Consider the following 25,294-nt stretch of genomic DNA (forward strand, 5'->3'; position numbering starts at 1 on the left):
GTCACACATATAGAATTAATATATAAATGCGTGTGTGTGTGTGTGTGTGTATATATATATATATATATATGGAGAGAACAAGAGAGAGATTCATTCTATAAATTCTGTTACTCTAGAGAACCCTTACTAGTACAAGGGGAAAGGAAAAGTTAAGGATAGCAGTCACGGTTATGAATGAAAAAAAGGTATGGGATGGAGCACTGTAGACATTAACCATCCCACAAGAAGAGTAATTAAATCTCCACATGATCCCAGATAAAGCCCATTGTTAACTTCAGTGAGGGACAGTATTCTCAGAAAAGGACCTCTTCTTTGGAAATTAGATCATAAAATTCCTACAGGAGATATAATTCCCAAAATAATTAGCTTAGCATCTTTCATTAGAGGGAACTATAAATTCTCTTTTTCTCCTCCTCCTTTAAACTATTTTGCAATGCCTTTTAGGGCCAAATTGAAAATACACATTAATAAAAGGAAAGCCTTTTAATGCCTAGAATTAACATTGTGTTTTGTATTTTTCAGACTATTTTCCCTTTATATACAACACACTAGATAACATGTTTTCAAGTGGACTGGTTAAACGTCTAGCTCTAGGTGTTTAAATGTCAATTACTGTGTTTACAGGAACCTGGGGGTGTTCAGCAGAGCAGGGGCAGGCACTAGTGTGAAGGAAGTAGGTTTCTCATTGTGGTTGTGTTCATTTGTCTGACTCTGACTAACTACAAAGACAGCTGCTGAAGTAAAGTCAGAGTAAAGGGACTATGTGCCTGTGGAAACAAGGGATTGCATTGGTAATAATACTATATTCTCTGAATAACAGATAGTTTCCTCAGAGGATTCAACAATCACATGTGAGCCATGAAAGTACTTCATAGGAAAAATACACATTTAAACCACCTACTTGACTTGTGTGGTAATTCCTACCTTAAAAATAAACATTTAGATTTAAATCTGACTTTAATCAAAAAGCACTACATGAAATTTTAAATAGTTAATAAAATATAAGAAAACCTACTTTACCTTCTTTTAAAATTTGTGTCCAAGTATACATAACATAAAATTTATCATTTTCATAAATTTCCAGTTACAGTTTTTTGGCATTTAACTCTCCTTGCAGTGTTGTTAAGTGCTATTACCACCAATTTCTACCCTTTTTTCATTCTATAAAACTGAACTTATGCATCCACTAAAAAAATTCTTTGCTCAGCTCTTTTTAGCTCATGCTTACCTGTACTTTTAACATCCACACTAAGGAAGCCCTCTGTCATCCTTTTGTTACTGCTCTGTTTCTTTTAGCACAGTATTGACAATGTAGCACACTTTGAAATTACTTTCTTTTTAGAGTTTAAGTGCTCCTCCACTGCGTGGATACCCTGCATCTTCTTTTTCCATTCAGCAGTTCGTTGTTTCTATCTTCGAATTCTGACTGATGATGCTATGAATGTGACTAGACTTTCACTTTTCAAATCTTTTTTTTTTTGGCAAATACCCAGATTCAGAATTGTTCCCACTATATGGTGAATTCTACTTTGAAGTTTCTGGTGGGATCACCACAATGTTTCTCAAAAGCCTGCAACAGTTTGCATTCTCGGCAAAGTGCACAAGTGTTCAACAACTTTTAGAATGTTAAGAAAATAATTCAAAAGAAAATTTCCCTAAAGACAGCTTTCTTTGCCATATGATGTTTGACTTGCTGCCAGAGAGAAACCAAAGATCAAGAAAGATTATGCAATACAACAGAAATTAGAAGAGCTTGATAAAAATCTACTGTTTTATTTCTGTTATTATATTGTACATGAAAACAGCCATCTCTCGGTTTCCCCATTTTCTTGACAGTTCTTTCTTTCAGATCTTTTCATGATGCCACATGCTAGTACAGGTAGAAAAGCAATTTGATTGTTACTTTGCCCAGTATGCATATCATTTAAAATTATTTCAAATTTTAGCTTGGGCTGACAGGGCATGACATTATTATATTGTCAAACACAAAGTTTCTCACCCACTTTAGTGCCTGGGAAGCACACCAGCACACATGTGTTGGCTGCTGGCAACAGGGTACAAAGGAAAGCATGAGAATCAAATGGAAATTTTGAAACAAAACGTCATTCAATGCCATCATCAGTAACACTAGGGTGTTGAACTTTTCAGCTTCTCCTCACAATTATAAAGGTTAAAAATTCTTGACTTTTGCTGCATATGTAAAATTGATATTTAACTTGATTTGCCTTATTTACTGATCTTTTATTTTGCGCTTTCAAATCTATATAAAATTACAGACTTCTAGTTTTGACTACAATAGGACCAGCATATGTGGACCATGTGGGATTTATGAATAAAGCACGTTGCTGGGCCAACAGCTTCAATGCCAGCTTAATTGTTCCAAGCAGTGTTTTGTTCCTTAATGAAGATTCCACAACGCAATTGTTGTAGAAACATAATGATTACTTTAGGACAGATGGCAAAGTGGCAAGATGGGGAAATTGTCCACATAATTCTAACTAAATCCTGAGTCTGATGAAGAATGTGCTTGAATGAAAACTCCAGGCGGGGTATTTATAGAGCTCTGAATTGCTCACTTATTGCCTGGGACTTCATTCTCTTTCACTTAAATAATGCAATCTTGAACTGTAGAGCTAAAACAATGAATGGCATTGTTAATCCCTAAACTAATTAAACAGTGTGAATGAGGCCAAAGAATTTTCCATATGTGTATGTTCTAAATTCCGAAATGCAAAGAAAAAAGAAAAGTGAATGTCAACACATTTGAAAACTAAAGCATGACTGGCTTGACTATTCAAATTGTTGATTAAAGGTGAACAGCTACTTTTTTAACCTTTGTATTTCTGTAGCTATAGACCTTGGCTTGAATATCATCCGTGGATATACTTCAGAACATTCTTATCTGAAAATGTATGCAAACACACACATATTAATAAAGAACGTACTTGGTATGCTGTATTGGAAGAGCTAATTTCTAATTGACCTATTATTATTCTAGAGCAAGAATTTGCCTTTAGGCTATAAATCTACTCATAGAATATACAATAGTTTTGAAGCTTTCCTGATACAACTTTTAAATACACCCAACCAAGCAAGGAGGAAATTAAATATTGATTATAGCAGGACTTTTAAGCTGAACTCGATAAGGATAATAAAATTTTATCTATAAACTTAGGGTTGTAAATTTATACAGTTTTAAATCTTTTCTTCTAAAGGCACTTTTTATAGTCATCTAATTGCCATAAAACAGTTGTGTGATTTAAATCAGATGATGCTACCTATATCATATTTATTATTACAGGTATGACAAAATGATACACAAAATTTTTCAATTTCTTCTATAATTGTTATGTAGTTCTCTTTTGCTTTTGGTCCTCCATAGACAGATATAAATTCATATGCACTTTCATTTTCTCATCGGCATAGCACATGCATGCAAATTTCTTTGTCAGCTGTGCTCACTAACACTGCTCTCACGGATAGACAATGTGCTTAACTTCAGAATATTCTTTTGCTGCCTATAAATGTCTTTGTCTAATCATGTGTGATAATCTGTTTTATTGCATTGTTAGCAATATCTTTGAAACACCACCAAGTATTATATATGATGAACCATGAGTTATTTAAATCAATATAAGCACTGGAAAAGCAATCATAGGTCAGTCATATCTTCAGAAACCTATACCAGGATAAGGATTTGAAATTTATATTTGTAGATATTAAATATTAATAGGCATGTAAATATTAAAAGGCATGGGAGGGTTTTAGTCTTGTGAATATGTACTGAATTTTGATGTGACAGTAAGCTGAATGATAACTACTTATAGGATGATAAAGTCAGAGGCAGAAGTGGGATTGATAAGGAACCCCTTAATGCCAAGCAGAGATTGGAATATGAAAGAGCACACTAATTTTAGAGACTTATAGCAGGAAACAGCTGGAGTACGGAAATTCACTTAGCAGCAATTGAGACAGAGAGGACAGAACTGGAAGTTTTGGAAGAGATCCTAAACTTTCTGTTAGAGTTTTCATTTTCTGGTTTATTTTATGCCCATCTGGAATGATACACAGACATAGTAACAAGAAATTTTTAAGCTTGGGATATGACTTCGGTTTTAAATAGTCTTGAATTTTATCAATTTCCTATTTTTTACAATAAGCACATGAAGAAGAATATTTGAACGTGACAGAAAGAAATAGTCAATAGAAGACACTTTATGATGTATTGTTAGGAACCCAAAGGTATAGAAAGTGCAAGGCAAGGAAGTCTTGCAAGTGATAAAGAGGTTGGGCAGATGCAAATAGTAAAGCATTGGCCTTTTGATATTTTCTCTTCATTGTTTATTGATCAATGAGACTATCTCCACAAACCTGATTGCCTCTTTCAGTAAATGTGGAAGGTTGCATTAAGAACAATATAAGGAAAACACACACACACACACACACACACACACACACACACACACACACACACACACACAAAAGCTGGGCAGTGGTGACACACGCCTTTAATCCCAGCCCTGGGGAGGCAGAGCCAGGTGGATCTCTGTGAGTTCAAGGCCAGCCTGGTTTACAGAGCAAGATCCAGGACAGGTACCAAAACAACACAGAGAAACCTTGTCACAAAGAAACAAACAAACAAACAAACAAAAAGAGAAGAATATAAGGGTTTGGAAAGATGCCCCAGCAGTGAAAAGTAAGAGAGCGCTGCTGCCGGTTCAGGCGGGTCACAAACCCAGCTGCAGGTAATCTGACACCTCTCCTCTCAGAGGTATCTGCATTCATGTGCACATACTCTGTCTCTCTCTGTCTCTGTCTGTCTGTCTGACTGTGTGTCTATCTGTCTGTCTGTCTGTCTCTCACACACACAATTAAAAACAAAATAGGCCAGGCTGTGGTGGCTCATGCCTTTAATCCTAGCACTGGGGAGGCAGAGCCAGGCAGATCTCTATGAGTTCGAGGCCAGTCAGATCTAGAGAGCGAGATCCAGGATAGGCACCAAAACTATGCAGAGAAACCCTGTCTTACCCCCCAAAAATAATAATAATTTTTTTAAAAAAATATGAATATTATATTGCTATTATTTTCCCTTTATATACAAAGCATGCATGTTTGTTTACATGTTACATTTCTTTATCTCAAGTGTACAGATAAAGGGGGTTATATAAAGTTACTCATGAGAGGTGTAATACAATATCATTATTTTCCATAAATATCTTTTCATTTTGCTTTGTGTAGTAATATAAACCAACTATTAGCTGAAGTTTGCCTCAGAGGGTGTCATAATTTTAGGATACACATATGCTTTGGTCATGGCACAAAGTGAGCTTCTTATCAGTGGGCAGCCTGACACTTAGGAGAATGAGTATTGAGTCCTGACGTCAAATGTTGTCCAATGCCACAGTTGTAGGACTGCCATTATTGTTAGATGAATTTACAGAAGCTGGACTAAGTATCTACTTAATTATAGACTGATCTTAGTGACTAAATAAAAGATAGACATTGCATCACTGCAAGAGGGAGGATAGTGGGACCTGGGTAACCTGAAAGTGAAAAGGGGGATGCTGGGGGCGAAGGTGTTTATGTTGGGTTTAGTGGTGATGGAGAATGGGGCTATGGGGAAGGGGAGGAAATGAAGGAGGTCTCAGCCAAAACCAATCATGAATGAAAGTGTCATAAGGAAATCTTTTTTTGCATACTACTTTTTAAAATTAGAACGGAAATGTAGGGACTCAACAGATAACAAGGTGGGTATTGCTCTTCCCAGGAATCTGAATTTAGTTCCCAGGACTCACATTGAATGTTTCACAACTGCCTATAACTCCAGCTCCAGGAGATCCCAATGCCCAACACTGGCCCCTGTTGTTACCTGACTTATGTGCACATACTCACACACAGAGAGATGCATATAATACAAAAAAGGTTTAAAAAGATCTTTTAAAAATATGTTTGACATCTTACCAAAGTAATATTAAACATTGAAAAAAGTATATCAAAAAGCTTGAAATCTTTCAGAATGTCAGTTGTGGAATATTCCTTTACACTGTGTGAATATGTATCACTGTGATTGATTTAATAAAGAAGCTGACTGACCTATAGCCAGGCAGGATAAGATTAGGTGGGAGAGCCAAACACAGAATTGTGGGAAGAAGGAGAGCAGAGTGAAGAGTTGCGAGGAGATGCAGAGAGAAACAAGATGGGCATGTGCTGTACTGAGAAAAGGTACCAAGCCAGGTGGCAAAGTGTAGGTAAGAAATATGGGTTAAATTAAAATGCAAGATTTAGCTAACACAAGCCTGAGCTATTGGCCGGGCATTTGTAATTAATATAAGCCCCAATGTGTGTATATTGGGAGCTGCTGGCATGACAGAAACTTCCACCTACAGTCAATTTTATTTTTTTACTAGCCTGAGACAAGTACATTTTTCTCTGAAATCCACAGTGATATCCACATGTAAGTCATGACAGTGACACTCAGGAAACTGCTTTTGTCCCCTTAAACTTGAAATGCCAAAAATTTTAAGTGTTACATTTTTTTTTTACACCGTACACTTTTGCGACTCACTGAGCATAGTTTAAAGTGTGCCTCTGAAAACAGGCAGGTAATGTGGTAAGCTGTCACCATCCACACTCTTCTGCCTGTCACTCTAGTTTGGGAGCAGCAGCTTTCCTTGTGTCAATTCTCTGGTGTACCCATGAGTATTTGATTAAGTTTTCAGTATTCCCATACAAAAGTTGTCTTGTGGAAATATACATGATAAAGTCAAATACTTTATAAGCCAGATTGGGATATTTACACATTCTAAGCACAATGACCAGGGAAGCATGTCAGCTAACTGCAGACCTTCAGACCATCAAATAAAAAGAGAATCTCTCTGTCTCTCTGTCTCTGTCTCTGTCTCTGTCTCTCTTTCTCTCTCTCTCTCTCTCTCTCTCTCTCTCTCACACACACACACACACACACACACACACATCACACACATCACATACACACAAAAATAAACAACAGGAATCAACAAACACTGCTCATTGACATTTCTCAACATCAATGACTTCAATTCCACGACAAAAATGAACAAAGTGGATGCCAAACAAGGATGTATCCTTTTGCTGCATCCAAGAAACACAGCTCAACATCAAGGATAGACATCAATCACCTCAGGGTAAAAGGATGGAAAAACATATTTCAAGCAAATGAATGTAGAAAAGTAAACTGGTGCAGCTGTTTTATATCTGACAAAACAGACTTCAACCCAAAAGTTATCAAGGGAGATGGAGAAGGACACTACATATTCTTCAAAGGAAAAATCCACCAAGAGAAGACTTCAGTTCTTAACATCTATGCACCAAATTCAAGGATACCAAAGGTCATAAAAGAAGCACTGTTATAGTTTAAAACACATATTAACGTTCACACAGTAGTGGGCAACTTCAATACCTTCCTGACTATAGTGGAAATTAATGAGGCAATTCCTGGGTGGGGGCAGGCAGCTAGTAGTTACCTGTTGCCTACTATGATTGGCACTTCAGGGGTGAAGCACAGACAACTACCCTTACACCTGACTCTCACCAATAGACAAAAACTAAACAGAGAAATGCTGGAGCTAACTGATGTTATAAACCAAATGGACCTAACAGATATTTTCAGAGCATTTCACCCAAATACAAAAGAATATCTTATTCTTAGCAGCTCATGAAACTTTGTCTAAAATTGACCACATTTAGACACAAAGCAAGTTTCAACATATACAAGAAAATTGTAATAACACCCTGCATCCTATATGAACACTGTGGGTTCACGCTGGATAGCAACAGCAAAAGAAACAACAGAACACTTACAAGCCCATGGAAACTGAACAACTCACTACTAAATGATAAATGAATCAAAACAGTAATAAAAAAGAAATTAAATGGCCTATAATTGAATGAAAACGAAAATACAATATAACCCACCTTATGGGACACAATGAAAGCAGTTCTAAGACGCAAGTTCATAGCACTATAAGTACCTATACAAAAAAAAAAAATCGAGATATCACATACTAGTAACTTAAAAGCACTCCTGAAAGGTCCAGAACAAAAAGAGGAAATCACAGTCAAAAGGAGTAGAAGACAAGAAATAATCAAGCTCAAGACTGAAATCAACTAAATGGAAACAAACAAACAAACAAAAATGTAATACAAAATATCAATGACACAAAGAGTTGGTTTTCTGAGAAAACCAATTAAGATCAAAACCCTTTATCAAAATTACGTAAAAGACAAAGAGAGAAAATCCAAGTTAACAAAATTAAAAATGAAAAGGAGAACATAACAAGAAACATTGAGAAAAGCCAGGCAATCATAAAGACATACTTAAAAAACCTGTATTCCACAAAATTGAAAACCTAAAGTAAATGGGTATTTTCTCATATACACCACTAACTAAAGTTAAATCAAGATAATATTAGCATCTTAAACATATCTATAACCCAAATGAAATAGAATCAGCAATTAAAAGCCATTAAAAGTAAAGCAACCTGGGATGCCTTACTCGGCTTTGATGCAGGGGGGAGGGGCTACTCCTGCCTCAACTTGGTATGCCACCCTTGACTACCCAAGGGATACCTTACCCCATATGAGGAAGGAATAGGGTGTGGGGAGTGGAGAGATAGGGGAGAAGGAGAAAGGGAGGGAGGGAAAACAGTGGTTGGTATGTAAAATGAAAAAAAAAAAAAAACTAAAGAAAAAAAAAGAAAAGTTGACCAACCAAAAACAACCCATTGTCACATGGATATTATGCAGAATTCTACCAGACTTTCAATTAAGAGTTAATGCCAATACTCAAATTGTTCCATAAAATAGAAAGAGAAGGGATATTGTCCAGTTCATTTTATGAGGCCATAGTTACCCTGATACCAAAACCACATAATGACTCAACGATATGCTGGACCATACAGCACAGATGACAAACTGTGAAGATGGGCAATGGCCCTCTTCATAGGTATCATCAGTTGATTGTCATATTAACTCAGTTTCAAATTCTTCAAACTACATTTCTAGAGACTATCACGTTGGAGCTTGTTAAATGAATCCCAATGACTATTTCTAGCTATTTGATGTTTTAATATTACTATAACAGCAGTATTCTACAACATTCACTTTTTATGTGTAGTGTGTGTCCTTTACTAGATAGAGCCTAGGATCTGTAGACAAATTTCTAAGTGGTCTTATTAAATAAAAAAACATGGAGCCAGATATAGGGGTGAAAACCTGAGAGATCAGGGAAATTGGGAAAGCCACAGCTAACCTCACCTCACCAACTCCACAGCTTCCAAAGAGCAATATACTTCCTGTCTACCCTCACCTGTATGCCTTGCTGTTCTACCATCTGATTTACTCTCTCTGTCCAGCTACATCACTTCTTCTTCCTGCCAAGCTCTGTCACTTCCTGTCTGTCTGTACAGACCTCCAGACCTCCAAGGATAGCTAGTGTTGGAATTTAAGGCATGTGCCACCATGCCTGGCTCTGTTCCCAGTGTGGCCTTGAACTTACATAGATCCAGACAGATCCTGCCTCCCAACTGATAGGATTAAAGGCATGCTAACATTGCATGACTTTTGTGTTTACTTATAATGCCTGGCTTATTCCTCTGATATCCAGGCAAGCTTTACTTATTAGAACACAAATAAAATATCACCATAGGGATCGTATTTTACCAGTCAGCTGCAATCTTAGTGATTGGCAGGAAGTAGACCAATAATAAAGATGGTTTAAGACTGTTAATTGAATAATATTGTTTTGAGGGGAAATGATGGATAGATAGATAGATAGATAGATAGATAGATAGATAGATAGAGAGATAGATAGATAGATAGACAGATTGATAGATCAGTAAATAAATGTAGATATTGATGTAAATATATAGGGATGTACTTTTTGTATTCTTACATTTTAGAAATATTTTCTGCCCTTTTGTTTCTTAGATCATAGCTTCATTCAATTGATGTCTTCTTAATCCTGCAATTGAAATCAAGAGGTAGAATTAAATTAGCTTAAGAAATAATTTCACTGTACCATTTAGATGCCATAAAGATTGTTAATCTGAGATAAAACACTGAAGTTTTCTTCCTTTTGGCTTGAATAAAGAATTAGAAAGTATCCTATCTATAATCTACAATCATAGAGAAGATGAAAAATCTAAGTCTTTGACCCTTCTGTCATAATTCCTTCTTGTCATTGGGCAAATATCTTTTTCTTGAATATCTTCTGCTGTGGAATAATCCTTCTGTTCACTGTGAATATGTATTTCTCTCATTGGTTAATAAAAAGCTGACAGCTCAGTAGCTGGGCAGGAAGTTAGGGGGTAAGGCCAAACTGACAATGAGGGGATAAGGAAGGGTGGAGTAAGAGGAGATGCTAGCCAGCTGCTGAATAAGCAGAATGTGTAGAAAAGAAGGTAACAAGCCATGAGCCATGTGGCAAAGCATAAAAAGAAATATGGATTAACTTAAATGTAAGAATTAGCTAGTAACAAGCCTGAGCTATTGGTTGAGCATTTATAAATGATATTAAGTCTCAATGTGGTAATTTGGAAGCAGCTACCAGGATGGGGAACAGGTGATCAGGACAGGAAAACTTCCTACTACAATCCTCTAAGCTTCTGATTTTAAATGTGCAAAGGTTTCACACCACTGACCTGCTCTTAATAACGCCCTCTCTCCTTAATGGATCAAGACAACTTTTTACTGGAATAGAATTGGCATGATCAAAAACAAGAGAACCAGAAGGAGTAAATTTTCATAGCAGAGCAGAAAGTACTCATAAATATCTTAGATGTAAAACCATTAACACTTCCAGGAGACTTGTTATTAACACAATAATATTTATAGCATGTGGGCTTATTTAACAAGTATCCTCCAAATAATTCAAAATAAAAGGAATTTGGTGAAGAGAGTTGGTCAGATAAACTGATTCTCTAAATAAATAATTAATATTGGTGAAAAAATAAAACAAACAACTTCCTAAGCTCTTCAAATACTTTCTAGGCATTAAGTAAATATTTGGTGAAAGAATTACCTAGCAAGATATGTGTGGCCTATTAGCCAGAATATCCATCAGTGGGTTGCATATTCTAGACTATGCTGCAATTTTCCCTAAAACATCAAAGGGATTTATTGTAGAGATTTTATTATTGTTGTTGTTTTACCAAAGATTTTTTGATGGATTGCCTATCTGACCTTTTTCTCACATCACTACACTCATTGGTTAACAAGGTCTGAACTAGACATTTATGTTTAGAATTCCCAATGCAAATTACCATAGCTAGACTTTGGTGTCTTTTGAAATGTCTTTATTTTTTGTTGTTACTGATTTAAAGAGTTATCTAGAGTTATAATTTCCATGAACAATAACTTGTGTCCATCTGAGAAGACACTGTATGGGAATAAAAGTTTGAGAGAAATTAAATAATCTAATGTTATTAATTTCATAATTGCTTGACTGATAATAAAATGCAAATGAACAATTCACATGCTCATAAGTAGTATTATACTGGTTAAGAAATCAGGATGATGATATTTTTTTCTAAGTTGATAGTGAAAATTAGCAGCTCTTAAAAAAATCAAGGTTCATATTATAATATACAGTGTTAAGAAATGAGGATTGCATGTGCACATATGTGGTGGTATTGTGTTCCCCAAAATATTGTGCACCCTAATAAATTTATCTGGGGTAGGAGAACAGACAGCCACTAGATAGAGAGGCTAGAAAATGGTGGCACTCATGCCTTTAATCCTAGCATTCCAGAGACAGAAATTCCTCTGGATCTCTGTGAGTTCAAGGCCACATTGGAAACAGCCAGGCATGGTGACACACGCCTTTAATCCCAAGAAGTGAGCCTTTAATCCCAGGGAGTGATGGCAGAAATGCAAAATATATAAGGCGTGAAGACCAGGAACTAGAAGCATTTGGCTGGTTAAGCGTTCAGGCTTCGAGCAGCAGTTCAGCTGAGAGCCATTCAGATGAGGACACAGAGGCCACAGTCTGAGGAAACAAGACCAGCTGAGAAGTTGGCCAGGTGAGGCTTTGGCTTGTTCTGTCTCTCTGATCTTCCAGTTCACCCCAATACCTGGCTCCAGGTTTGATTTTATTAATAAGAACTTTTAAGATTCATGCTACACATATATTTTCTTATTTATGCATTTTTCTTTTAATGAACATAATCTTCTAACACTCGGTGCTAAAATTTGTGATATGATTATATGATTATAAAATTATTTTAAAAATAACGAAGTATAACTTTCAAACATTAAATAAACTACACTTGAAGGTTTGATTATTAGAGATTTGTTTAAATGTGGAGCTTGGCCCCATCACTTCTTGCTCAATTTGAGTAATTACATTTAGACCTTGTGGATTATAGAAGTATCTATAAAAATGTTAAAATATTATTTAATCCAAATCTTCTGGGAAGTCTTGAAAGAGATACTATATGGAAAGAATATTCTAACACAAAGTAACACTCAGTAAGTAAGATGGTAAAACATAGAAAAAAAAACTAGCCGGGCGATGGTGGTGCACGCCTTTAATCCCAGCACTCGGGAGGCAGAGCCAGGCGGATCTCTGTGAGTTCGAGGCCAGCCTGGGCTACCAAGTGAGTTCCAGGAAAGGCGCAAAACTACACAGAGAAACCCTGTCTCGTAAAACCAAAAAAAAAAAAAAAACTTTTCTTGGATCCCAGAGTTCATTTTAACAAGAGTTTTGCTATAATTTGCAGGTTACATACTGAGGTGAGATTTCTCACTATATGAATTTGAAGTCCTGAAGGTTTCAAATGATCTACTTGTTAAATGTAATTACTTTCTCTATGTTCATTCTCCCTAGCCACTCTGGCTTCCAATTTTCTTTCTCAGTTTCTGAATAGTGGTAATGTCCAATGCTTAGGCAACTTAGGCAGATCACCATTGAATCCCAGCTCTGCTGCACAGGATGCTCAGGAAAGTCTCCAACCACTGAGTCTCCAGAATTACGGGAGAGGTCTCTTGGTGGCTGGGATTTAGGAAGATCCACTTTGGCTTTCAGATTGAAAAAAGAAAGAAAGAAAGAAAAAGAAAAGAAAAGGTTCTCATTAAATATTCCCTTTCTTTTCCATGAACAAATGAAAATTTCACTGAGCCTATGGTAGTTTTCTTTTAAGTTTTCTTGTTATCTTCTTTGCTGCTTTCTTTCTTTTTTGAAAGATCTTCATCTTCTTGCACGTGCTACTCTTTTACAAACCCCAGACAAATGCAGATATTCCTAATATTAATTCCTGGATGACCTATTTCAGTCATGAATATAGATAGAACAGGAACAGACAAGCAGAAACTAACTTGATGATACCATTGGTTACATGTGCATGTTAGTTTTCTCTATAGTATAATAAATGCTATTTGGAATATGATTGTTTGCATGTCAATGTATTTCCAAGGCTGAGATTTTGCCTCATCTGTAGGTACTAAGAAAGAAACTATTGCTTGTTCACTGTAGGTAGGTGAACCTGAAACCTATTTCATTTCACAATGCATCCTACATTTCAAAAGAGAAATAAGAAACTGGCCATAGCAGAGAGAATTTCTACATCTTAGTCCATGCTTTTGTAAGACATTATTAAAGCAGTAACTAGTAATAACTGAGCATGTGAAAAATATATTTACTAAGTTATAATTTATATGACATGATGTCTGTTTCAGATTAGTATGGGAGAACAGTAACTCTATTTTTGACACTTGCCCTGCATAAAAATGCATCTATTATTTCAGGTCTTTCAATAAAGAAGGTATCAAGATAGGGCTAAATTTAAGAGACACCTCTTAGGATTATCACCATGAAAGATAAATGGGAGATGCTGTGGAAAGGATGAATAATTTTTTAAAAAATTAAGATGGAATGGGTGATTGGTTCATCAGTTATTTGACTAAAAGCTTTCTTATAATGTGGAAAGCATTGAGGCAGCTTGCAGGGTATATTTGAAGCAAGGATGAGCCTTTGTAGATTTCCCAGAGAGAGATGGGCGTATGCAGTGAATGATAAAGCAATCCAAGTTTTAGTGTCTACAGAGCAACAGTTTCCTAAGATAAGAAAACAGTAAGAGATGTGGACCAAGTGGTAGAGAGGTCAGCTGTAATGGTTTGTGAGAAGAGCTTCAAAAATACATGATAGGAAGTTATTTCTGCAGGTTCAAAAATTCCTGGAGAACTGTAGAACATGCTTTCCTGACAAAAACTCTATTACGAAAGAGTTTAACAATTGTGTGAAATGGATTAGAAAAGGGAGCTGACAGACATACTACTATGTCCTCACTGTAACCTAATCTTTCATACATCATGTAAAAATATGCTTCTTTTTGCAGTCAACTCTGAAGTTGTGGCTAGGTGACAGTTTAATGCTTTTTGGCAGCTGTTCCCATAAACTAGCCACTAAGTCACATTGACATGGGTGATCTCAGTCCCCATAGTTGTGTTATGTTGACAAAGGGGTTTGGAAATGTTAAAAGAGATCCAAGTTTAAAGAGAATATTAAGATTCAACTGTTAACTGCAGATGCTGGAGGAGTCCAGGCTGAGAAGAGCTAGAAACTAGGGTATAAAATAACTTATTCTTCCTGAGTGGAGTCTCTAGTATGTATAGATAATGCAAATGACCTAGAAAATTACATCGCCTGATTGTTACAGAAGAGGGAATTGAAAATTTGATCTTTATTCTCAAGTAATTGACAGTTAAAGTATTAGGCATAAGTGGGTGTGGAAAGGACCCAGTAGGGTTGACAGTAGTTGAGGAATAAATGCCTGAAAATCATCTGAGGGAGCCATCCCAGATAATGGAAAATACATTAATGACAGAGAAGGAAGTGAGGTAAGGGGGAGTTAGTGTTATGAAAACTATGCCTGGCAAATAGATTTAAAATCAAATAAAAAATTAAATAATTAAGTGATTGGCTATAATAAGAATTTTTCTTTATGAAATGGAAAACTGAAATGAAGAACTTTTGCTCTAGACAACTTCCTAACAGTGGTTTCTGGCAAAGCTGAGATTTAAGGTGGATCTTAGATACTACCTGGCTGTTATACCAATCTGGTGGGGCTGCTGGCCTTCTGTGCAAAGGAGACATTATCCCACTTAAGCAGAGGAGGGAGATCAAGGTGAGCAGCTTTGTCTAGAAGGATAGCAATGAAGGACTCACACCTTCAAAAACCAAGTGACTTCACAAAAGAGAAGAGAGATGGTTGTGCTGTTTGTCATGTTTGCCTTGAAGCATAGAACTGTGTGATGGGGGAGGAGGAGGAGGAGAAGAGACAGAGATAAGAGAGAGAGAGAGACAGAGAGACACGAGAGAGACAGAGAGACAGAGAGCCAGAAAGACAGAGAGAGAGGAGTGGGAGGACTTCATTTACTTCATTTACAACCCACTGCGGCTGGGAGCCTGGGGGCGATAGAAGCTTACCTGTGTTTATTCTGAACTGAACTGGAGGTTAGGCTTCTATCAAATCACAATGTTGCACCTGCTATTTTTAGAACTCATTAGTTTTGTTTCTTCAAGATTTTACTGTGGCGTAGCCTGTCACAAAAACTCAACCTCATAAAGGTCAAACCTATTAAAACGCAAAGTCTCTGAGAGATTCCCTCTTTCTCTTATGTGCTACACCTTCCTTTTGAATTGTTAATTGGAATCCATCTTCAACCTCCCAGGCCCTGTTGTACTTGCAGACAAACTCATTTTAACAGAATTGGTTGTCAGACCTGCTTGCTTCATTAGGCCAAGTCTTCCCTTTCTACCCTTCTGATGGAAAACAGCAGGGTATTTAGATCCACTGACATTGAGACAAGCAGACACAGTCCCTTCCTAGCTCTCTGTTAATGTTAAACATTCCTTTGAGCTCATTCAAGTGCTTGGCTTAATCATGATGTTGTCTCTCATCAGATTTCATCAACTTGAAAACCTGGCTTTGAAAGGCAAAAGTATTACGTTTCTCTGAGCAAGTTCACATCTTCTCTGGCGAGGATCACACACATCTGCTCTCTGTGGGGTTAATTCTCTTTGCCAGCCATGATTCTCAGGGTTGAACAAATCTAGGGCAGGCAACTGTTTGGGGACTGAGTTCCTGCAGTAGATCCCAGTGGAGCAGATCAAAGAAGCCCTTGGTGAGAAGAGCCCAAACTGAAACTTTGAGAAATAGGTAAATCTAACAGCAGGCCAGTTTTATCCTGAAAACTGGAGGTTCAGAGTACCCGGTGGGAAAGGACCCAGGTGACCGCAGTCAGCCGAAGAAAGATCCTTTCGCTTTAGTCCTTTCAAGTCAAATAACCTGCTTCAGCCACTACCCTTTCTACTGTTTTCTTCCCTTATTTATATTTTGCAAAACACAGGTTCTTCTGCCACAGACATTCTGTTCCTTTATTGGATGCTGAAGGGACCCATGCAGTACCTATGAGATGCTCTCTTTTAGACCCCTGATAAGACACAGACCTGACCCTAACACCAGTCTCCAACAGAAAGAGATCCTTTATTAAGCAAGACAGAAGACAGGGTGACTGAATCTGAATCTGGCCGAAACAGCAGCAGGTGGTTCCGCAGGAGAGGTTTTTAAGGAGAAAAAGGGGAATCCATGCTGGTGAGGTGTTAAGTCCTGATTGAACAGGTTAGTCAGTGTAGCCAAATAAGGGATTTTGATAGCTGAACCTTGGTGGTCAGCGTCAGGAATGAGTCAGGCATGGGAAGTAACCAAATAAGGAGTCTATCGATTTAGCAAAAGAGAAGGTCAGAAGGACAGGACCCACTGAGAAACCTGCCTGACTCCATTTTGAAGGCCGAAGCCATTATGGAGTATCATTAGAAATAAGTTTCCATTTACTGTAAGAGCTGATTTGCTGTTCTTAAAGTCGGTTTCTTGGAGCCTGACCTGCCCCAATCCATGACCTTGACTTGTTTTTGAGTATTCCCTGACTCTCCCTAATAATCCTCCCTAGTCACACGGTGTTTGTTGTTGTTGTTTGTTTGTTTGCTTGTGTTTGAGATTTTCTTACTACCCCATTGTCTTTCCTGTAAATCTGCTTTGTAACTACTTGTGACTTAAAAGAGGCCCAAGAAATGGATTAACCCACCAGTGCCATGTTTGCCATGGTTGGGCCTATTAGAGCCCTTCAGAAGCAACCTCTGAACTGCAAGTAAGGCAATTGGGACTTTAAACTAAGTTTGTTACAGTTTTGTTTTTGGATGTTTGGAATGTTTTCTAGACTTTACTTTCTGCAACTACAAAATTGAGTTATTAATGGAAATTAATAGAACTTTTCCTGTAGGTTAATTGTTAATCCTTCCCTTCTAGAATAAGACCACTACCATAATTTAACCAAATTTTAAGCAAGCCTTAAATACTGGCCATTTGGATGGGCTCTGGTGAGGTCCATCTCTTGAGTTTCAAAAAAATGTCCTTGAATCAAGTTTTGCACAACTTAAGTATTTCCCATCAAGCCCAATAAGGGGCAAGCATACATACTAATGTTATTTCCTGCCTGTGAACCTCCTGCCCACATGTGATCGAGCATCCAGGGCAGATGGTCAGACAAACATGTTTGGGGGAGTGAAAACATGTGGCTTGTTGTCTCCCATAAACAAGTCTCCAGCATTTTAAGAACTACCTGTCCTTGAGCAAGAGGCTTGCAGATCAGAGGCATTTTTGTTTCATAGATCTCTAATCTACAGTAATTAAAACTTAAAATGTAACTTTGGCTCTTACATAATATTAAAGGAGGTGGCATTCTGAATCTTTTAATGTATTATCTTAAAATATTAAGTATGGCCAGGAATGTTGGCATGTGCCTTTAATCTCAGCACTTAGGAAGTAGAGGTAGGTGGACCTCTGTGGCTTAAAGGCCAGCCTGCTCTATAGAGTGAGTTCCAGGACATCCAGAGCTACACAGAAAAACTCTATCTTGAAAAACCAAAACCAAAACAAAACCAAAAAACAAAACAAAACAAAAGGTTGTGTTGATCAAAAGATTTAAATCACATAAAAGGTAGGATTTGAATTTAAACTCACTTATATTTCTTCCCTGTTAAAAATGTGTTAAGTTTCAAACCCTGGACAAATGGCTCAGGTGCCTACTGAACACATCAAAGTGGACCTGACACCAAACTCTCCTTCTCAGGGGCTAGGCTGCCCTTCCCCTAGAGGCTCTTCCCTCTATCATCTAAACATTTTGGTTACTTGCCCTTTTTTGTACTTTTGGCTTCCTGGCTGCTGGACCTGGTTCCCTTTCTCCCCTCTCCCTTCCCCTCCCTCCCTCCCTCCCCTCCCTCCCTCCCTCCCTCCCTCCCTCCCTCCCTCCCTCCCTCCCTCCCTATATGGACCAGCTAAGCCTAGTTATATCCACACTGGACTCTCCCAGATGTCCTTGCCTCTACTTACTTTTTCCTTTTATCTACAATAAACTTTCTCCTCCACCATACCTAGGAATAGTCACAATGATGACTGGTAAACAGATGTAGTTGGTTGTTATGACTACTACAACTGTGCTCAAAAAGGAAGGAGGGGAGGAGAAGGAAGAAGCAAAGAATAAAAGTGGTAGTTCCCGGGGAATTTGCTGTTAATCAGGTTGCTTTCCCTGTATTACTTCAGTCAATATAAGGTAGGGAAAACTCGTTTAAATGATAAATACCATTCAGGAACTATGATGTGGGCTAAATGAATAGTAAATGTTTGTGTTAAGATTTAGATTGAGGGAGAGATTACACAAGGCTAATGTGAACAGGCTAACTTCCCGAAGAAGAGATTTGAATCAGACATGGAAGTGTGGCTCAGAAGGATCAATAAGAAGGATGGAAAAGAAAAGAAGGTTTACTCTAAGCAGTACTTGAGCAGACACAAACACTTCTGGAGATGGGAGCTAAGGAGATTTAGCTGTTGGATGATGCAGACAACAGTGTGCATGGATTAATAGTGGCACAGGTCCTGTAGAAGGCTGCCAGGGCCAGCAAAGCTGGAGATGAGACTTTTGCATGAACAACATCAAACTAATGAAAGGCTCTTGGGGGACCGACCATATTAATGTCATACATTTGACCAAAACTGTTGTGCTCCTTGGTCCAACATTTATTAATCTGCTGTAGAATGATCCTTCTGTATGCTATAAATATGTATTATTCTTGTGGATTAATAATAAAGCTGTTTGGCCAGTAGCAAGGCAGGATAAGGTTGGGCAGGACAATCAAACTGAGGACTGGGATGAAGGAGGGAGGAGTGAAGGAAAATTCAAGCCAGTTGCCTAAGAAGCAAGATGCCCAAGGACTGGAAAAGTCACATCCATGTGACAATACATAGATTAATAGAAATGGGTTAATTTAAATGGATTAACTTAAGAGTTAGTTAGCAATAAACTTGAGTTATCAGCCAAACATTTGTAATTAATGTAAGTCTCTGTGTATTAATTTGGGAAGTGACTGCCAGGTATTTGGGAACAGGCAGTCAGGGCAGAAAATTATGCCTCCATTATATTAATTTTATGATATTTTACGTCAGTAGAATCCATCTTGCCATCTTTTCTATAGTCAAAGCAGAAAAGGCTTCGAGATCCCTTAGAAAATGTGAGAATCAACAATAACCTTGTAAATGAGAGAACTCCTAGTACAGCAAAAAAATGAGTAAATCAAAATCAAATATTTGTATAATTACTAGAAAATAATTTATATGCTGTGTTTCATATTGTTGAGGAGAGTGTATAGTCTCTGCTCAGCACTTATGATGCTGTTTTTATTGCATGAATGAACCTGTTTTATTGACACCGAGGCAGTGGAGCGAATCTGTGGGCTGTAAAATCTCTGCTAGGTGTTTGTACAGTTGCCTTTGTTAACATCGTGGGCAATCAGTAAAAGGAGTCCTACATATTGCTTGATTATATAAAAACCAAACACCCCCCTAAACCTGTGCCCTCCCTTGCTTTCTATTGTTCTCTACCACTTTTCTCCAGCTCTATTTAACAAATGAAATAATCATAGGGTGGTTTCAGAAGTCTGTTGAGTGTGGCTGAGAGTACAATCAGCGGTGTAGTGAGAGATCACAAGCATCTTTCCTCAGCAGCCTCTTTTTTCAGAGACTAGCCACTTAGCTCCAGAAATACTGCTATGGTTTAGGACTTGTACATGAACTCACTGGTGACAAGATGGTCACAGATGCTCTTTGCTTCTCTATAAAACGAGCTACTTGGACTACTTACTTTCAAAAAAAAGCTGAGCTAAAAATAAGAGGTTGTCATTTTTATACTTACGCTCACAGCTATAAAAACAGCTCCAGTTAATTGAGGAAAACTGTTTTAGGTCACTATATTGTCATGTGGAAGGAAATACATTTATTGAGTAATACATGGGAATATGATATTAGGTGTTTAACCAGAGTAATAGGTTGCTGACTGAGTGCAAGTATACACATGCTGTGGATACTTCAAAGAATATTGATTTCTGTTTGTTTTTTTCTGTATTTTATTAAGGTAGGAATCACATTATGTAGCTTAGGCTGGTCTCAAAACCACTATTTGGCCTGGGCTGGCTTCAAACTTATGATCTTCCTGTTTTTACCCACCAATGCCGGGATTAAAGACATGTACAATGGGTCATCATGGGGTCACTGACTCCTTTCAAAATTCACCCCTATGATAATGCTTTAATTTCTTTCCATTTTTAATTCTAAGAGGCTTACATTGAGAGAATAGAATGAAAAAGATAGACTCAGACACACATTGCAACTCAACCGTGAAACAGCAGTAATAAATCATTATAAATATACATTCAATGGTGAAGCCACAGTATTAAATCATTATAAATATACATACAATGGAATCCTAGTAACCATGAAATTCTGCCATTTGCAACAGCATGGGAGGAACTGGAGATCTTTACATTAAGTAAAAGGAGCCATGCACAGGGAGAGAGGTACACGTCCCTTTATTGATGTATAGCATATAAAATTGTTGCTTTTCTAGAAGTTGGGAGTACCTAAGTCTAGGGTGAGTGAGAGGAAAAGATGTTTGAGATAATACAGTTAATCTGATTTAAACATTACAGATGTATTCAAACATCACAATTAACCCATTATTATGTATAATTCCTTATAATTTCTATGCAGTGAAAAAAGTTAAATAAGAGGAAGACAAAATGGCTTATCAACAAGTCGAAGAGATAAACCATTTATTAATAATAAATACTACTTACATTTAATAAAAACCTAATAGCTTTTAATTAATTTTCTAAGATTTTATAATATTACCATCCCAGTGATAAGGAGGGCAAGAGAAATATTATCTTCATTTTCCAGGGAATACTGTTAAAAGCTTGAAAATATGGACATCCTTTTATTCTGTTGTCCTTTTTTTCCCCTCAGGAGTCCTATGCTATCATGCTGCACTTTTGGACACACACATATACGTAAACACATGTGCACACATGTATACACATGCACATGTGACATCTATGTGGACAATGTGAACAGAGAGAGAGAGAGAGAGAGAGAGAGAAAGAGAGAGAGAGAGAGAGAGAGAGAGAGAGAGAGAGAGAGAGAGAGAGAGAAGAACCTATTTTTTTTCTAACATGAAATTGTCTCTCCCTTCTTTACCCACAGCCATCAGTTCATCTAGGAGTGATGTATTTCTGAGCAAATGGGATGGTATTTTCCTACTATTGCAACAGAAACAGACAGGGAGCTCTCCTGACTGCTCTGTCTCTGGTCCTTGTTGCAGGTTTGCTTTATTTAACTTGCTTTCTAGAGAGAATAACTTTAAATTCCTTTCATGTTCTCAGTTACTTACAAACTCTGTGTCTGTTCCTAAATTAGCTGGTTATTCTGTGAGCAAGGGACACCAATGACTTTGAAGTTGTGGTTTTGTTTCCTTGTGTGTGGCTGGTAACACTGCAGTGGTGGTTGTTATAGTAACCAGCTGTCTTCAGCAGAGGAAGGGACATGAGAGTTTCACAATGCTTAATACATATTAGAAATAAATAAACTTCCTAGATTTCATGTTTCACCAGGAGATGATTGTAGGGAAATTTCTAGGTTTTAGTTTCTAGTTTTAAGTAAAAGGGGAATTTCACTGCTAATACTGTCAGTCTCTCTGAATTAACACGGATAAATTCAGTCTTCATCAGACATTTAAATTGATTTATGTAGTTATTCATCTAATGAATGCCCCCATTACCAAATAATGAGCTCATTGTGGTCAGTTTTGTGTGTTGCTGCCACTCACAGACTGAGTTCGATTTACAAATGACTGAGTTCTCTACTGGTGCTTCCTAATTTATTTCTCAAGCTTTCCTCTCCATGCTGAAAACAGAACCAGATTTGTGCATGCATATCATGCTTTCTACTACTCACGTACATCTGTTTCACTTATTTTTCTTTTCTGTTAGTTTGAAAGTCTTTTATTTCCTTTTTAATCTCAGTTTCAGTTTAATCTAATGTACAATTAGATTACTATGCCCTACTTAAATCATCGTTTATTCACACAGAAAATAAACATTCCAAATGCATATATTGGATCATAGAATAAAGAACATAATTTTTATGTATAATTTGAAACATTTTTAAAATTTTAATATAACTGCATCATTTCCCTTCTTCCTTTTTTTTTTCCCTTTTAGACCCTCCTATGAAACCTTGTCCCTTCTCTCTTCAGAGGAACATGACATTTTCTGTGAGATTGTGTCTCCTAGAAATGTCAGAGAGGCTACACCCATGATGTCTCATTAGCATGGCTGCCAAAACAGAACTTGAACAATGACACCACCACTATGCTACCATGGAAAGGGGAAAGCTCGTGAGGTCTCAACCCTGGACAAAGAATTATAGGTAGCTACGGAATGCTGAGAGCAGGAAAATCATTTTTTTATTCACTTGAAAACGCACAGTATAATTTCTATGTTTAGAGACTTCACTTATTAAAATAAGATTTCAATTTTTTCCCCATAATTAATAGAAGAGTCTACTGAACAAGTGCTTTCTAACTTATGCACTAATTTCCACTTATATGAGTCTATTTTACACTTCATTCTTCTTCATTGATAGATTTGTTAATTCCTGGAGCAATTCCAATACACATAAACATAAATACATACATAATTTACAGATTACCCTGTTACATATTTGCAACAGCATACCCTTCCATGTAGAAATATTTCTGTTTTTGCAGATTTTTTTTCATTTCTATAGGAGAATTTACATCATCTCCTAAAAAGTTTTAGAATAGTTTAGGTTATAGTAACTTTTCAACATATTTTAAATTTTGTTCCCACTGAGATAGCAATAGCCCACAAATAATTTTAAACATAAGGTTATATTTTCCTTAATATTTCCTCATGGCATATATTATATAAAATAATAGTTTAGATTTTGTTTGTTGACCCTTTGCCCGAATAACTTACTTCTTTTTTTTATATTTATTTTATTATATTATATTAATACTCTTCAGTGGGATTAGTTCATTTACTTATAATTTAAATGATATCAGTATTATTTTCTAGATAACATATTTTATCAGGTTAGGTAAATTTCTGTGTCTGATGTTTAAAATACTTAGAAGCACTTGGTTTATATTAAGTGTTGAATTATACAAACTTCTCATGGAGAGAAACCTGAACTCATTGAAAAGTAATTTAAAAATTTTATCCTTAATAGTGAAGTGTGACCCTCCATGCTAACCCTCCCATAAATAAGAATATAAAGTAAGAAATATAAAATATAAAATAAGAACTATAATCTCTACAAAAGTACAGAATAATTTGAAGACACTGAACAGCAAACTCCCAAGAATTAGTGTTTTGATTCCTAGAAAGATAGCTAAGACATCTTAGTGAGGTCTCTATTTGTTTTTTATGTTATTCTCCAGTTTCTAAGAGGAGAAACTCAAAAATAGGCGTTAAGAACAATGAACTTTGCTTAATACCTAAATATACAGATAGGAAAGATGCCAAGGAGCTTGGGGACCAGGAGCAGTGAAGGAAGAAACTGCTAGGAATATGTGCACTTTCTGAATAATGAAAGGGGCGGATATTTTTGGATACTTTTCCAGGCAAGTGAAAAGTTCATAACCACTATGTATTTTCATTAGAAACCAGATGAATTATTGCAGTAAACCCATATACTACAACTAAGGGATTTGCCATGGATGAAGGGAAATACTGAAACAGAAAAATCACCAGTGAATTTTTTTTAAAAAATGAAGTTTCCATGATATCCAGATGATTTACTCACTTTAGTTAATAGGGCCATGATTAACATTTTTCAGAAGTAGACAATAATGTTTGGTTATAATACTAATAATGGGAAACCACAAAAGATGAAGTAAAACAAAAATACATGTCTTAATGTTCAAGTGGCATATATAAAGTATATATAAAACAGCTAAGATGACTCCTAATTATAATAATCAAATAGGAACATAAAGGACAAGAGTAAAGAAAGTGAGAGTTGAGGAAACATTAGGAGAGAAACAAAAATTGTACTTGAAGAAATGTGGAGAATTCCTGTGAACACACAGATCGCTCTGGGCAGGGCAACACAGAGTGTAACTGCAGACCTTTTGTCTCTCCCTCTGTTCCTCCAAGTCAAATCCCCCAGTCTCATCACTGGTTCTGCAGAAGAACACTTGCTGCTGCAATGTTCCTCCACCCCACTCCCATCTCCAGGGGATCCTACAGACCTTCCCCTCCAAACTACCTTCCACAAACATGTTATTAAAATGTCTTTGTTGCCGGGCGGTGGCGCACGCCTTTAATCCCAGCACTCGGGAGGCAGAGCCAGGCGGATCTCTGTGAGTTTGAGGCCAGCCTGGTCTCCAAAGTGAGTTCCAGGAAAGGCGCAAAGCTACACAGAGAAACCCTGTCTCGAAAAACCAAAAAAAAAAAATGTCTTTGTTAATGTGTCAATAAATAGTTACAGAAAGGGCTAAAACTTAGGACCACAGTTAAACACAAGACTAAAATGTTCCATCTTATGATATAGTAATACAAGGGTGACCTGAGTTGTCTGACAAATAACTTGGAACCACTGGCTTAGAAAAATGTTTCTATTTACTTAAGGTCTATTCAAGCTATCAGAGATCAATTAAAGACATATGTCTAATCTTATTTTTGCCAGTATTGCTAAGTTGAAGCTATTTTGGTACACTGAGTCATATAGGGAACTATTATGTTCTATAATGGTACACTATATAAGGGTCAGGAAAGTTCCCAGTCCTATATGGACTATGTTATAAATCTTATCTTGATACTGAAAGAGCTTCAATTTAGAAATTG

Source organism: Peromyscus californicus, unplaced genomic scaffold, assembly GCF_007827085.1.
Source record: "Peromyscus californicus insignis strain IS unplaced genomic scaffold, ASM782708v3 Scaffold_7__1_contigs__length_154581171, whole genome shotgun sequence".
Taxonomy (NCBI): Eukaryota; Metazoa; Chordata; class Mammalia; order Rodentia; family Cricetidae; genus Peromyscus; species Peromyscus californicus.